Here is a 15,277-nt window from a genome sequence, read left to right as displayed (position 1 = left end):
AACATTTTAATGCAAAACCTTTGAAAAATGAGTTTTCATGGGAAAACAAGTAAAATTAAATATCTAGAAAACCAAAGAACAAAATTGAAACCTTCAAAAAAGGTTATCATAATTAGGAGACGTCTCTTCAATTATCCTATCAAACATTTTAAACACTATAAAGGATCATTGTTAGTTTATTTGAAAACATCAACACTTCAATTTAAAAAAAAAAACGTTCATCCTAAAGCAAACCGTCCAAAAACACTCACATTCTTCTTAAATGGCAAGGAAAACCTTCTACCACTGGTCGGATACTACTGATCTTAAAATCGAATTTTCAACATGGTCACTCCAAGAACAGAGAAACGCTGAAGAACTCAGCAAAAAAGTTGGTATGGTTAGTGATAAATATTATAAGCAAACCTGGAGTAGCATTGCACTGCTGGATGAAGTTTCCTATTCTACTCCAACAGAATTTAAAGAAAAAGCGGAAGAGTTTATCACAAATTTGCTGAAACAGGATCAGAAGACCTGTGATATGCTAGCTGATCTGCAAATTAAAACAAAAAATGAAATTGGATGGAAGAAGGCGAGAGAACGAGATATTCTAGGAAGTGTTAATTGTAATGTTTAATTTTTAATTTTTATTATTTTTCAAAATCATAATTTTGTAATACTATGGTTTATTATTGAATGAATGAAGAAAATTCAAACTTTGATAGGTTTTACAGTACTGAAAAATAATCTAAAGAGTATTGGGATTGAACCCTATCAGAGGAACGGTTAATTAAAGCAAAACTGGTTCACAACAGTGGATTTATCATAAGCAGTAGTTTACACCAGGCTTTCCCCTTGAAAGTGTTTATAACATCTGATGTCCTCTATCCACTGTCTCTATACAACACTTGTTGTCCTTCAAACTGCTGATGAAGTCCTGAAGACTGTTAAGGATTAAACACTGGTGGTTCAATCTACTGATGCTATCTAAGTACTGCTGTTGATTAAAGTACTGCCCACTTAAGGACTGATCAACTTTGAAGAAACCACTGGGTGTCAAACATCAGTGCTTGACATGCAACAATGGAAGGAAGAAGCGGTAGTTTAGTTTGTCACTTATATTGTATAGAATCAGTGGTTAAGTTAGCAGTGTTTGAAACCACTGTTCGGCTAAAATAGTGTTGTTAATGATATTTTTTGGCGCTGTCGTGGAAACCTTCTCAGGTGGATTTGATAACTTGTGCCTAAATTCAGTAACTGTATAGTGTATAGAGTTTTCTTATTACTATTAATCATTCATCATAAGCAGTAGTTTACGCCAGGCTTTCCCCTTGAAAGTGTTTATAACATCTGATGTCCTCTATCCACTGTCTCTATACAATAGTTGCTCTCCTTCAAACTGCTGATGAAGCCCTGAAGATTGTTAACGATTAAACATTGCTGGTTCAATCTACTGATGCTATATAGGTACTGCTGTTGATTAAAGTAGTGCGCACTCAAGGACTGATCAACTTTGAAGAAACCACTGAATGTCAAACATCAGTGCTTGACATGCAACAATGGAAGGAAGAAGCAGTAGTTTAGTTTGTCACTGTTCGGTTAAAATAGTGTTGTTAATGATATGTTTTGAAACCATATTTGGGTTAACACTGTTTGAAACTACTGTTGATTTAAGGACAGTGTTTGAAATCAATGTTTTAAACCAAAAGTGTTTTCAAAACAGTTTTTTAACAACACTAAGTATAATTCACCAATCTATCATTGTTTGTATCTTCAATGGTCACACAACTTGAATCGTCAAATCATAACATTGAGAGCAGCCCATTAACAAATATTACAAACTATATTCTCTATATAGTTTTCTTATAACTATTAATCATTCATTGAGAGCCCCTAAATTCATTTTTTGCGACTTTCTTAAGAAATCTAATAATTCAAATTAATATTCTTAAATAAATGCAATCTAATAATTAACTCTTTTTAAATAAATGCAATATAATAATTAAATGTATACTATATATAACAAATTATTAAAGCCTAAATTCTCTTTTATTTTTAAATAAATGCAATTTAATAAATGCAATATAATAATTAAATGTATACTATATATAACAAATTATTAAAGCCTAAACTGTATATTAAATGTAAACTTTTAGTACATACAATACAGAGACAAAACGTCATACCAAGTTCGTAGACTTGACGGAACTTACAGACTCGATAACAAAAGACCGTAACATACAATACAGAGACAAAACGTCAAAGATCCACAAGCAATTGTGGATCTTTACTGACGGGTGCACTTCGGAATGTAGCAGATATGAATGAATACAACCCCAGTGTAGGTAATTACATATCTGCCACTGGGGTTATGAATGAATATAACCCAAGTGGTAGATATGTAATTAGCGAGCTCTGGAATTTCAAGGAAAATCGAAGAGCTACACTGGGGTTATATTCATTCATATCAATCACTTCCTTATGTGCACCGAACCATCTTCTAGGAGGTTGTCAAGTGTTCCCGCCTTCGTAGTTGGTGTTTTGCGTATCTTTACATTCGCAACCATTCTGTACAAGAAAACACATTCAAATGAGGAACACATTCAATCCGAAACTGATCCGATCACTTCTTAATATGAGGAACCCAAATCAATGAATCAAACCAAAAATCAATATGATGAACACACAAGAATCAAAACCAAAACACATTGAAAACCACTGATCCGATCAGTTCTTAATATGAGGAACCCAAATCATGGAATCAAACCAAAAATCAAAACCAAAACACATTCAAACCCACATTCAAACCCACATTCAAACCCTCTGTTTTGGTATCCTAACACATTCAAACCAAAAATCAAAACCAAAACACATTCAAACCAAAAATCAAAACCAAAACACATTCAAACCCACATTTAAACCCTCTGTTTTGATACCCTAACACATTCAAACCAAAAATCAAAACCAAAATACATTCAAATCCACATTCAAACCCTCTGTTTTGATACCCTAACACATTCAAACCCACAAGAATCAAAACCAAAACACATTCAAACCCTCTGTTTTGATACCCTAACACATTCAAACCAAAAATCAAAACCAAAACACATGAAACCCACATTCAAACCCACAAGAATCAAAACCAAAACACATTCAAACCCTCTGTTTTGATACCCCTAAACCCTAAACCCACAAGAATCAAAACCAAAACAGATTCAAAACCTCTGTTTTGATGCATTTTGATACCCTAAACCCTAAACCCACAAGAATCAAAACCAAAACAGATTCATCGAATGGAACCCAAAATCAAACCCAAAGTCATCGAATGGAACCCAAAATCAACCCTCTATTTTATTCAAAATCAACCCAAAATCATCGAATCAAACCCAAAATCAACCCTCTGTTTTTGCACAATATAAAGACATTCAAATCATCGAATCAAACCAAAAATCAATATGAGGATGAAGATGAACCTGATCTGTTCGATGATGAAGATGTTCGATGAAGATGATGAAGATGATCTATTGAAGATGATGATGATGATGATTGATGAAGATGATGAAGATGATCTGTTGAAGATGATGATGATGATCTTGGGAGTTGGGAGAGGTATTGGGAGTTGGGAGAGCTATTCATGATGATAATGAAACTGATTGTCTGCTATTAAGTGTAGATATTAAGGGTGGGGGTATTATGGACTTTTCACAACTGTCAAACGGTAAAACTGACGGAACACTGTCGGCAGGGGCTCATACTGTTATGAATTTATAAAGTCAGGGGCTCAAAAAACCAAAAATTTTATTTAGGGTCTCAGGTTGATGTTTGGGAGATACCACAGTGACGCAAATTGCATTTTTCTCTAAATTAATTAGAAAAGATTAAACTAAAATAATACTTATCTATAAAACATGGTCTAATATAGTATAAATAGAACTAAAGACCAAAATTTAAATGATATATTATAATCTGATGTAAATCTGCCTATGTTACGGGTATTAAGCGATAAGGGTATTAAGGAATATTAAGGTATATTAAGGGATAAGGGTATTAAGGACATTTCATACATGTCTTTAACAAATCTAATCCACATTTGATAGAAGGGTTTTAACTGGCCTACAAAATCTAATCCATTAGTAAGCTTAATTGAATCAAATATAAGGGGCTTTATTGAACTGTTTAATAACATTTAGTTATTTGAATTAGGTCAGGCTTTAATTATTAGACAATATAAAATTAAGTCATGCTTTCAGTTTAGACAAAAAAGTTTGAGTTAGTTAGCTAATTTCTATATCAAACATGAACTAAATACAAACAATTTAAATGATGTATTATAATCTATTTCGATGGTTATTAAAACTACCCGTGTGGTCACACATACTGTCTTCAACATTACTTTATAAAGATATAGAAATAAAGACCAAAATTTAAATGATATTTTATAATCTGTTTTTTAGTATTTGATTTCGATTATTACTAAACCTACCCGTGTGGTTACACGGGTACTACACCTAGTAACTAGTATAGACTATAGAGTAAAATGTCATTTTCGTCCCTTAGGTTTGACCACTTTTGCGATTTTTGTCCCTAAGGTGTCATTTTCATTCAAAAAGTTTGAAATCATTTCATCCTCATCCCTGAGGGCCATATTTCGAGTAACGAAAGTCGCAATAAATTGTCAAACTCAAAGATTAAAATTGCAATAAATCGCAAATCTAAAGGACTCAAATGTAAAACAAAAAAAAAATTTTGATGGTCAAAACAAAAAATACTAAACCTGAAGGACAATTTTAGAATTTTACTTATTGGTATCAAAGTAGAGTAGGTGTACCAGTAGACAGTAGTCACTAAAAACATACTATTTTGTATCCATTGTGCGAATAAACAAAATAAAATGCCTCCACAAAAAAATCGCCATAAACTTTTGTTTGAGAGTTAAACACGCTCACAATAAGGGTTAGGGGTGATTTACTTTTCATCACTCACCATATTCAATCATGTTCCGTCACATTATTAAAGTTTTCTATAACTAGTGATGGATTTTAGTGGAGATGTCAATCACTAGTGATGGTTTTTTTTTTAATTTTTTATAAATAATAAATTAACACTAATAATTTCATTTAAATAAAAAACAATATTTCTAGACATATTTTAGGTTACAACTTAAAAAAAATATAAAAATAAAAAGATATATAAAGAAAACCTACTCCTAATATACGTCACTCGCAACTCTCTTTGTCAGTTTCTCCATTCGATATGTGTAAAATCGATGCTATCGAGCATCCTTGGAAAATGTCATCTAGCCTCATGTGCAACGTAAATACGTGCCATGTCGTGTCTCGTCGTTTACGTAGAAACTCATTGGCATACAATTTAATGATCGCGTTACAAAAGAATTGCAAACATCCATGTGAAGTTCTTGCCGACATAGCTAAATATTCATCAAATTGATCGGGAGGGTTAACTGTCGCTAGTTGGCGAATGGCGGATGTGCATTTTTGTGTCGGCGTGAAACTTCGTTTACCCCTCCCGTCGTAACGTTCTTGAAACCATTCTTCGCTTGCTTCGATGTCTGCATTGTAGACCGGATTCTCCACAAAATAATCTTTAAAAATAAAAATTTCGGTAAACGAAACCGATCACTAAATGTTTCGGCATTGTAGACCGGATTCTCCACAAAATAATCCTTCATTAACACTTCGTTGGCATGTATACGATCACGATCCACCATTTTCTTCTTTGGGCGGTTCAAACATTCAAGTTCGTTATACGCCTTCTCGAAAAAATCAAGCGTGTCATCGTCGGAAGACGAAGAGCTATCGGTGTCTAGCGGAAACGAATCGGTTGGAAATTCCATTTTTATGCAAGAAAGTGGTATAAAATTATGTATTTGTGTGGGTGAAATATGTATTTGTGTGGATGGTATATATATATAGTGTTTAATTTTTTTTTATTTATCTCGTCCCAACGGTTACCCAACGTTCAAATTCAAACGGTAACATCATCATCACCACGCGTTGTCACCAACACGTGTTATGACCACCACGCGTGGTCACCTTCGGTGGCGGCGGTGTTCCACGCGTTAAGACCCAACCACCACGCACCATAACGTAGCCCCCTGCCTTCCCTAATGCTAAGGAAGAGCATATCTATTTAATAGGGAACTAAAAAGATACGCGACTGTGATACACGATAGCAGCTCATGCAAAATATGCATTAATGAGAAATGTAATATGCATAAACAAGTGATACACAAGGAAAAAAATCATACACGATACTTATGCCACGTAACATCTATTTCAGACTAGACTACATGCGTATATTACATTACATTACATTACAATACAAAGGTAACTAGTTCTATGGTTTTCTTTTAACCTACCAAAATTAATAGTATAGTTGTTAGTATTTTAATTTTCTACTTTTATTTTAATACTAAAATACAAGATGTTAATTGTTAAAAGGCTCTCAGTATTCCCACATCCTTATATAGTTATATCTTATTATCATACCCTTTCTCAATGAAAGAAGAGGTGTGTGAATATTAACTACATTGTAAAAAAAACGTAGAGTCAAACATCCCCCACACTATGGTCGGGGTGACAGACGGGTTTAATTGCGATATGAGTGATGTGTGTAAAATGCAACATATAAAACACATCAATTAAGGCATAAAACTGACCCTTTTTAAGTACTAATGTTGGAAAAATAGTGTTTTTGTCTTCCTTTTGTATTTTCAGGATAAAATGAGCTCAAAATCACAAAAGAAGCAAAAAGACAGCTAATTCTACCATAAAATACAAGAAAAGGAACAAAAGTGAACTGCCCGGACCCTCAACGGCATCTCCCAAGGCAAAAGAGAAGAAACAGAGTCTGAACACGCCCCGTGTCCAGCGAACACGGGGGCGTGCCCAGGAAGCAGCAGAAAAGACAAACCAGTAGAAGCTTCCATTGCCCACCACGGGGCCGTGTCCAGCGAGCACGGGGGCGTGGTGAAAGTACAGCAAGCGCATTAATTGTAATTCGCAATTACAATTAATGAGGAGAGAGAGTGTCAGGCGGGCACGGGGCCGTGTCCAGCGGACACGGGCCGTGTCCAGCCTTCTGTTCAGCCTATAAATAGAGGAGCTTGGCTTCATTCTCTCTCATCCCTTGGCACACCACCTCTCTCACACCTCATCCACCACCCACCACCACCATAACACCATCATCCACCACCATCATCCATTGTCCATCGTAGAGTGTGTGAGTCGTCTCGGGATCCAAGATTGATCGTAAGAGTTCTTGACAATCAAGGCCATGTTTGCCTAAGTCTCTTACATCACTTGGTGAAGACAAGTGTTTAGTATAATACTTTTTATTTTTAATCTTTTGCACTTTTTATTTGGTTTTGTATTAATGACTTTAATAACTAGTTACTTATGTTGAAGGTGATCTTTCCTTATCGTTTGTCCGTGGTGTCTTGGCATTATTTTACTGTCTATATAAAATAAAAGATTTTCACCATTCATATCTCCACGGTCTATATGGAGGTATGTTGGCTACCTGGTCGGGGGTTAAGGGAACGGTTTGGTAAGGGTCTTGCCCTTGTTCAGCGTTTAGAGGTCCTGCTTGGGACCTGGGTCAAATTTAGTAGGATCTCCTTCAATGCCCATAGGTATTGGATGGCGGGGATCCAAACTCTTTGACCCCCTCATAAGTTAACTACTATTAATACTATAACCCGGCTATTTAGGACTGTATCCCTGCTGACTCAGACTACTTAGCCGAGGGTAACGTCACTGCCAAAAGCGGGGCCTACCATAATTTGCATTAATAACTTAATTCATTATCTTTCAATAATCCGACCCTTTAGGATTGTATCCTTGCTGACTCAAACTACTGGGTTGAGGGTAACGTCGCCTTCAAAAGAGGGGCCTACTACAATAACTAAGATAATCTCTTAAACAAGTGCAAAAGTGCGAAAATAATCAAAGGTTATACTAATACACGTGTCGGATCCAAGTGATTCATCTTGTCTATCTGTTTTTTATTTTATTTTTATTTTCAGCATTTAGTTAGTTTTTATTTTTCTTAGTTTAAAACATTTTTCTAACCTTTTTGATTTGATTAGACGTTGAGGATAAACCGGTACTAAAAGCTCTTGTGTCCTTGGACGACCTCGGTATCTTACCAACACTATACTACGTCCACGATGGGTGCACTTGCCCATATGTGTGTTTAGTGTTAGTGAATATCGTGTTTTATAAATTTAAAACTTGGCTAAAAGTGTAAAAAGGGCTTAAATACTCATCAAAATAATAACACACTTCACGCACATCAAGTTTTTGGCGCTGCTGCCGGGGACACAAGGATTTTAAGAAAGCTTAAAATCGACGGCCTAATCTATTTTTCAAAACCTTTTTAAAACGCGCGCATTTTTCTGCATTTTAGTTTAGTTTTGCATTTACAGTAGCCTGAACACGGGGTCGTGCTCACTGAACACGCCCCCGTGCTGCATATTTTTAGTTAGATACCCAGATACAGAATCTGAACACGGGGCCGTGCTCACTGAACACGCCCCCGTGCTCAACGTGACCAGTAACTTTAATTAAAACGCCCAGATACAGACCCTGAACACGGGGCCGTGTTCACTCAACACGGGGCCGTGTCCAGCTTCTGTTTCCGTCTTATTTTTGTTTTCTGGTCCCGAGACTCAGTTGTAATCTGTTGAGTGATTCTTATGGATCAATACTCAAGAGGTTACAACTACACCTATGATGAGGATGATTATAGGGGTAATTATTGCACTAATTGTCGTAACACACGCTCGGTTCAATATAATAACTCATATCAACCATCCAATTCATACAACCATTATGAGGAGCCCAGGTACGAGCCATCAACTTCATACACATCCTATGAAGACCAAAGGTATGAACCTCCTCCCTCATACTCATATTTTGATGAACCAAGGTATGAGCCTTCATACTCATACTTTGAAGATTCAACATATGAGCCACCACCTTCATACTCTTATTATGAGGAACCATGGCGTGAACAACCCACCTCATATGAGTACTATGAAGAACAAAGTTTCGACCCTTATCCATCATATACTTACAATGAAGAACAATGGTGTGAACCATCTACTTCATATGAGTACTATGAGGAACCAAGGATCGAACAACCGGATTCAAGCTTTGAGAATCCAAATTCTTTCAATCTCACCGAAGTGACCAATAGGATATTAGAACACATTAAAACTATCGAACGTTGCATAAAAGAATCTCGCGCAAGGGAAGAGGAATCCCGCGCAAGAGAAGAGCTAAAAAATGATAATAACGTAGAGATAGTTGAAAGTGTAAAAATGGAAGAACAAGAAAGTGAAAAACCGACACATGAGTTAAACAACGAAAATGGTGAGTCCGATAATGTTAAAATTCAAGAAGAGTCTAATTTTGAAGAAATTAACCTCTTGTCACCTACTTTCGAAAATCATTGTTTAATAACCCCTCATGCCAAGTTTTTAAAAGAGTTAAACACTAGTGCTAAAATCAAAGACTTAGTAAGTGTTAAGTTAACTAATGATCAAACCTCGCTAATAAAAGAAGATCCTTTTGAAATTAACATTACACCGGTTCCATGTTTCTTTCAAAATTCATTTATTAGCAATATCACCATCGATAAAGATCTTTGTGTTAACATAATGCCTAACTACATTTTTGAAAAATTAAGTGTTAGTGATTTTTCTCCACTTCAAATACCCATTTTTCTATCCAATCGGAAAGTAATGAAATCAATCGGTGTAGTTGAAGATGTTTTGGTTCAAACAAATCAAATGGTAATCCCAACCGACTTCGTCATCCTAGATGACGCCCCCTTAGTCTTGGGAAAACCTTTTGTACAAACTCATAGAGCTTTGAAAAACCGGAAATTCAACAATCTACCTCTTCAATTAGGGGCATTCAAAAGGAGCATAGATCTTGAGCGCTCAATGAAATATCCTTTTGGCAACAATGACCCCCTAATTGAAGATGAAGCTGAACCACCCGATACAACCAACGAAGAGGACCACTTTGTCGAGGAAGAGATAGCCATAGAACAAACTTTTAAGGTTCTTGATCTAGACGAGCCACAAAATAAGGTGTCTTCTAAAGACCCACCCATTGAGCTCAAAGAACTTCCTAAAGGTTTGGAATATGCTTTCCTAGGCAAAGAAGGTAGTTTACCCGTAATTATTTCATCTAAATTAAGTAATATAGAAAAAGAGAAATTAGTTAACCTACTTAAAAAACACAAAAACGCGATCGCTTGGAAGCTTGTAGATATTAAAGGAATAAGCCCTTCCATGTGCACGCACAAAATTTTAATGAATGATGACTACAAGACGGTAATTCAACCACAACGAAGAGTGAACCCCAATGTTCAAGAAGTGGTTAAGAATGAAGTCATCAAACTACTCGACGCCGGACTAATCTACCCTATCTCCGATAGCCCGTGGGTAAGTCCCGTTCAAGTAGTCCCAAAGAAAGGAGGTATGACGGTAATAACTAACGAGAAAAATGAATTAATACCAACGAGAACCGTCACAGGATGGAGAGTCTGTATAGATTATAGGCGATTAAATGAAGCGACTAGGAAAGACCACTTTCCTTTACCCTTCATTGATCAAATGTTAGAAAGATTATCCGGTCATAAATTTTATTGTTTCTTAGATGGTTTTTCAGGTTACTTTCAAATACCGATAGCACCAGAAGACCAAGAGAAAACAACTTTCACATGTCCCTACGGAACTTTTGCATATCGACGCATGCCATTCGGTCTATGTAATGCGCCTGCAACATTCCAACGTTGTATGGTCGCCATTTTCCATGATATGATCGAAAAGACGATGGAAGTCTTCATGGATGACTTTTCCATCTTTGGAGACTCATATGACCAATGCCTCGATAATCTTGAACGAATGCTATCCCGATGTGAGGAAACTAACCTCGCCCTTAATTGGGAAAAATGCCATTTCATGGTAACAGAGGGAATAGTACTCGGTCACAAAATCTCAAGCGAAGGAATGGAAGTTGATCGAGCAAAAATAGAGACTATTTCTCGATTACCTCCTCCATCCTCCGTACGAGCAATCAGAAGTTTCCTAGGACATGCCGGATTTTATAGAAGGTTTATCAAAGACTTTTCAAAAATTTCAAGGCCTCTAACAAAATTACTTGAAAAAGATGTACCCTTCATCTTTGACAAGGAATGCAATCAAGCATTTCTAACCCTCAAGGAAATGCTAGTCAATGCACCTATCATGATAGCGCCAGATTGGAAATTTCCTTTCGAAATCATGTGCGATGCAAGTGACTTCGCTGTTGGAGCAGTCTTGGGACAAAGAAAAGAAAAACATTTCCACCCAATTTATTATGCTAGTAAAACTCTTAATGATGCGCAAGAAAATTATACAACTACAGAAAAATAATTACTAGCGGTGGTATTTGCTTTTGATAAATTTCGTTCTTATCTTGTTCTTTCTAAAACAGTAGTCTATACAGACCATGCAGCCATCAGGTACCTCTTCAAGAAGCAAGACGCAAAACCCCGTTTGATAAGATGGATTCTACTCCTCCAAGAATTCGACATTGAAATCAAGGACAAAAGAGGAGCAGAAAACACTGCTGCAGATCATCTCTCACGCTTAGAAGACCCAGCTTTGGAGACAACCAGAGATGAGCAAATCAACGAGAAATTTCCCACGGAATCCTTGGAAATGATGGAAAGTAGACAAGAACCATGGTATGCCGACTACGCTAATTTCTTAGCTAGCGGTGTAGTCACCAAGGGATGGCCACATCATCAAAGAAAAAAATTCTTTGCTGATGTAAAGCATTACTTTTGGGAAGACCCCTATCTTTTCAAAATGTGTGCCGACCAGCTCATCCGAAGGTGTGTCTATGGTAATGAAGCACGAAGAATTCTCCATCATTGTCATGAAGGTCCATACGGAGGACATCATGGTGCTGCAAGTACCGCACGGAAGGTATTTGATTCAGGATTTTACTGGCCAACCATTTACAAGGATGCACAAAACCTTGTAAAGACATGTGATGCATGCCAAAGATCAGGTAATATTTCTTCCAAAAACGAAATGCCTCAAAATGGCATTCTCGTCTGTGAAATCTTTGATGTGTGGGGACTCGATTTCATGGGACCTTTCCCACCTTCAAAGGGAAACAAATATATACTTGTGGCAGTCGATTACTTGTCTAAATGGGCAGAGGCCGAGGCTCTTCCAACAAATGATGGAAGAGTGGTGGTAAAATTTCTGAAAAAGCTGTTCTCTCGTTTCGGGACACCAAAGGCTTTGATAAGTGATAGAGGTACCCATTTTTGCAATCATCAACTCGAAAAAATATTAACAAGGTATGGGGTCTATCACCGGGTCTCAACAGCATATCATCCTCAAACAAATGGGCAAGCCGAAGTGACTAATCGAGGTTTAAAACGAATACTTGAAAAAACCGTAGGAATAAATAAAAAAGAATGGGCCGACAAATTAGACGACGCTTTATGGGCTTTTCGAACTGCTTATAAAACCACTATAGGCACAACCCCATATAAACTCGTCTATGGAAAAAGTTGTCACTTGCCAGTAGAAATAGCCCACAAAGCCTACTGGGCAATAAAAAAACGTAAACTTAGATTTGGAAAATGCCGTTATAAATCGATTTTGTCAAATAAACGAATTAGACGAACTTAGGAATTATGCATATTCTAACTCCGAAATTTATAAGGAAAGAATGAAAAATTTGCATGATAAATATATTAAATCTAATGAATTTCGGGTTGGAGACCAAGTTCTATTGTTTAATTCACGACTTCGATTATTTCCTGGTAAGTTAAAATCTAGGTGGTCAGGACCTTTTTCCGTCACCCATGTTTGTCCACACGGTGCAGTAGAAATTAAAACTCGAAATGGGACACCATTTAAAGTCAATGGCCAACAGCTGAAACTCTACCGAGGATCCATTGAGGATGAGGAAGAGGAGATCTCACTTCAAACGGTTAACGAATAAACTCATACCCGACATGTTACAGGTAAGTGTACGTTTAAAAAACCGGTAAATCATCTAACCATTTTTCGGAAATAAGGGGCATGCACACGAGCACATAAAAAAAAATTTCAAAAACTTTGCCCGGCACGGGGCCGTGTCCGCTGGACACGGGCCGTGTCGAGGCGACTGTCGGGATAAAACCCTCTTTTCCTATCAGTTACACCATTCCACACGCCCCGTTTAGCCGAAAACTCTCTGGTTCGAGGCGATTTTCTGCAGTTTTTCTACGTCACCACCGAATCTAACAACGTCAAGGTATGATTCTATCTTCATTAGTAGTTAGATTAGTTACTTGCATGTAGTTAAAACATCAAAAATTGGGGAAAAATCTAGGGTTCTTCATGTTCATCCGGATCGAACTCAAAATTTTTGATGAAATTTGTTAGTAGTAGTTTAGATTAGTGTAGTAGAAAGTAACTAGGCAAAGTATTGTTGATAGATTTGTCCGATTTCCAAATAAAACCCCAAACCCTTGTTCTTGAACCGAAAAACACGAAATTGAAAGGGTAAACGGTTTGTTTTTGGAAAAATGACACTTAGGGTTTCATTTTCGGGGGAAACCGCTACTATTGGGCTAAAAAATTTCCAGGTTTTCGAAACCGGGACGAAAAATGGAATTTTTGGGTTACAGACGTCTGGACACGGGGCCGTGTCCGCTGAACACGGGGCCGTGTCCAGCCCACTGTTTGCAGTTTCACTCTGATTTTCCTTGTTTCGTACTAACTTTTTATGTATTCTTTTCAGATGTCGAAATTCACAAGGTTTGGCGCAAATGAACTGGACGCTAGGGCACGGTACGAGGTTCTACAAACAAGACTGGAAGAGTACCCAAGACGGGCGTGTACTGATTTGCTAACCATGGTGAACCAACTTGACCGCTTCAACAACATTGTGAGGGGTCCACTGCATGTCGCATTGACCACCCGACTAAGGTCGGTACATCAATGCACGATGGAGTTCTATAGCACCTTCATTTTCAACTCGAGGCGCGAACCGTTTGATCATGACGCGGTCGAATTTCGATGTGGAGGGACCACGTTTAGAACTTCCATGGCACAGTTTGGAGCCATCATTGGGCTATATAGTGAAGAGGAAGCGGGGAATGAAGAGAATACAGGGGGGTTACGAGACTTGGATGCAACTGAACGCCAAGCCGCATGGGCTCAAATAGGTGAAGGAATCTACAACCCGAGCAGCACCAAAAGTACCAAACTGAGGGACCCGCTATACCGATACATCCACAGGCTCCTCACGTACTCGCTGAACCAACGCCATGACAGTAGTGGCGTTGTTGGGTTAAAAGATTTGGTTGTCCTTCACTGCATCCACAACCAGAAGCCTCTCGATGTTCCTTACCTCCTACTGCGAAACATGCACTTGAACCGCCTTGCTTCTGCTCCTACACCAATCTTCTTCGGGGGATGGGTGTACCGTCTTTTCAAGCACTTCACGAATATCCCAAGGTCCTTCGAAAGGAGTCCATGGTCGGGACGGGTCGATTATCACATCTGCCGAGCCATGAACCTGCTTTATGAAGCGGAGGACGGGACGGTGAGCTTTCAGAGGACGCAAGGCTACGCATGGAATCCGCATGAGGCTCTAGTTCTTCATGCACCACATCCCCATTTTCAGTATCCACCCCAAGGCGATGCGGGCCAATCCTCCTCTCAAGGAGGTGGTTTTCCTAACTTTCAAAGTTTACATGATCTTTTGCAGGAAAACCTCATGTGCTCAAGGAACACCTACAACCTCGCCAACAACACACACCACCAGGTTGGAGCTATCGAACGCAACATTAACGATATACAAGATGATATCGGTAGCATCCGGGAGTACATGGCGAGGCAAGGGGGTGGAGGTGATGGTAGTGATGAAGACATGGAGTAGGAGGTTTGGAGGAACAAGGGGCTGGTTGGTGATGAGCCCACAGGTTTGAATGCCCTTCTTATCTATCAAACAATTCATGGCCTGCGTGCCATTTGTCGAACAATTTACTTTCCTTAACTATTTTTTATCTTTATTTTGTTTTTACTTTATGTTTGGATAATGTTTAACAATGGTAATTTAGGATGGTTTGTGCTTGGTTGGTTGGTATTAAGTGATTAAACAGGTGCAATGCAAGGGTTAGAGTGCTAAACATTAGCACTTGCAGCCCCAGGATGGAGAAACCGGGAGAAAAACCTATTTTTCGGGCTAACAGACTGTCCACACGG

Source organism: Helianthus annuus, chromosome 15 (genome assembly GCF_002127325.2).
Source record: "Helianthus annuus cultivar XRQ/B chromosome 15, HanXRQr2.0-SUNRISE, whole genome shotgun sequence".
Classification (NCBI taxonomy): Eukaryota; Viridiplantae; Streptophyta; class Magnoliopsida; order Asterales; family Asteraceae; genus Helianthus; species Helianthus annuus.
This window is presented reverse-complemented; position numbering follows the sequence as displayed.